This window comes from Musa acuminata, unplaced genomic scaffold (assembly GCF_036884655.1).
Source record: "Musa acuminata AAA Group cultivar baxijiao unplaced genomic scaffold, Cavendish_Baxijiao_AAA HiC_scaffold_67, whole genome shotgun sequence".
In the NCBI taxonomy this organism is placed as follows: Eukaryota; Viridiplantae; Streptophyta; class Magnoliopsida; order Zingiberales; family Musaceae; genus Musa; species Musa acuminata.
In genome coordinates this window covers 67,501-70,000 of record NW_027020348.1, presented here as the reverse complement: position 1 = coordinate 70,000, position 2,500 = coordinate 67,501, and positions in this window count along the sequence as shown.

Here is a 2,500-nt window from a genome sequence, read left to right as displayed (position 1 = left end):
GCGCGAGCGAGCGGCGAACAGCGAGCGAAGCGAGAGGCAGCACCGTCCCTGCTATACGAAAGCCCCATCCAGCCCTGTGCCACCCGGGGGGTTCCAGGGTGCTGAGATGGCTGACATTTTGCTCCGCTCACGACGGTCACCGCGCGACGCAAGAACAGCCCAAAAACAGGCCAAAACGGCCCAAAAACGGGCCAAAACTGGCCATTTTTGGCTGCGCGAGCGAGCGGAGAGCGGCGGACAGCGAGCTAAGCGAGAGGCAGCACCGTCCCTGCTATACGAAAGCCCCATCCAGCCCTGTGCCACCCGGGGGGTTCCAGGGTGCTGAGATGGCTGACATTTTGCTCCGCTCACGACGGTCACCGCGCGACGCAAGAACAGCCCAAAAACAGGCCAAAACGGCCCAAAAACGGGCCAAAACTGGCCATTTTTGGCTGCGCGAGCGAGCAGCGAGCGGCGGACAGCGAGCGAAGCGAGAGGCATCACCGTCCCTGCTATACGAAAGCCCCATCCAGCCCTGTGCCACCCGGGGGGTTCCAGGGTGCTGAGATGGCTGACATTTTGCTCCGCTCAAGATGGTCACCGCGCAACGCAAAAACAGGCCAAAAACTGGCCAAAACGGGCCAAAACTGGCCATTTTTGGCTGCGCGAGCGAGCGGCGAGCGGCGGACAGCGAGCGAAGCGAGAGGCAGCACCGTCCCTGCTATACGAAAGCCCCATCCAGCCCTGTGCCACCCGGGGGGTTCCAGGGTGCTGAGATGGCTGACATTTTGCTCCGCTCACGACGGTCACCGCGCGACGCAAGAACAGGCCAAAAACTGGCCAAAACGGCCCAAAAACGGGCCAAAACTGGCCATTTTTGGCTGCGCGAGCGAGCGGCGAGCGGCGGACAACGAGCGAAGCGAGAGGCAGCACCATCCCTGCTATACGAAAGCCCCATCCAGCCCTGTGCCACCCGGGGGGTTCCAGGGTGCTGAGATGGCTGACATTTTGCTCCGCTCACGACGGTCACCGCGCGACGCAAGAACAGCCCAAAAACAGGCCAAAACGGCCCAAAAACGGGACAAAACTGGCCATTTTTGGCTGCGCGAGCGAGCGGCGAGCGGCGGACAGCGAGCTAAGCGAGAGGCAGCACCGTCCCTGCTATACGAAAGCCCCATCCAGCCCTGTGCCACCCGGGGGGTTCCAGGGTGCTGAGATGGCTGACATTTTGCTCCGCTCACGACGGTCACCGCGCGACGCAAGAACAGGCCAAAAACAGGCCAAAACGGCCCAAAAACGGGCCAAAACTGGCCATTTTTGGCTGCGCGAGCGAGCAGCGAGCGGCGGACAGCGAGCGAAGCGAGAGGCATCACCGTCCCTGCTATACGAAAGCCCCATCCAGCCCTGTGCCACCCGGGGGGTTCCAGGGTGCTGAGATGGCTGACATTTTGCTCCGCTCAAGATGGTCACCGCGCAACGCAAAAACAGGCCAAAAACTGGCCAAAACGGGCCAAAACTGGCCATTTTTGGCTGCGCGAGCGAGCGGCGAGCGGCGAACAGCGAGCGAAGCGAGAGGCAGCACCGTCCCTGCTATACGAAAGCCCCATCCAGCCCTGTGCCACCCGGGGGGTTCCAGGGTGCTGAGATGGCTGACATTTTGCTCCGCTCACGACGGTCACCGCGCGACGCAAGAACAGGCCAAAAACTGGCCAAAACGGCCCAAAAACGGGCCAAAACTGGCCATTTTTGGCTGCGCGAGCGAGCGGCGAGCGGCGGACAGCGAGCGAAGCGAGAGGCAGCACCGTCCCTGCTATACGAAAGCCCCATCCAGCCCTGTGCCACCCGGGGGGTTCCAGGGTGCTGAGATGGCTGACATTTTGCTCCGCTCACGACGGTCACCGCGCGACGCAAGAACAGCCCAAAAACAGGCCAAAACGGCCCAAAAACGGGACAAAACTGGCCATTTTTGGCTGCGCGAGCGAGCGGCGAGCGGCGGACAGCGAGCGAAGCGAGAGGCAGCACCGTCCCTGCTATACGAAAGCCCCATCCAGCCCTGTGCCACCCGGGGGGTTCCAGGGTGCTGAGATGGCTGACATTTTGCTCCGCTCACGACGGTCACCGCGCGACGCAAGAACAGCCCAAAAACAGGCCAAAACGGCCCAAAAACGGGCCAAAACTGGCCATTTTTGGCTGCGCGAGCGAGCAGCGAGCGGCGGACAGCGAGCGAAGCGAGAGGCATCACCGTCCCTGCTATACGAAAGCCCCATCCAGCCCTGTGCCACCCGGGGGGTTCCAGGGTGCTGAGATGGCTGACATTTTGCTCCGCTCAAGATGGTCACCGCGCAACGCAAAAACAGGCCAAAAACTGGCCAAAACGGGCCAAAACTGGCCATTTTTGGCTGCGCGAGCGAGCGGCGAGCGGCGAACAGCGAGCGAAGCGAGAGGCAGCACCGTCCCTGCTATACGAAAGCCCCATCCAGCCCTGTGCCACCCGGGGGGTTCCAGGGTGCTGAGATGGCTG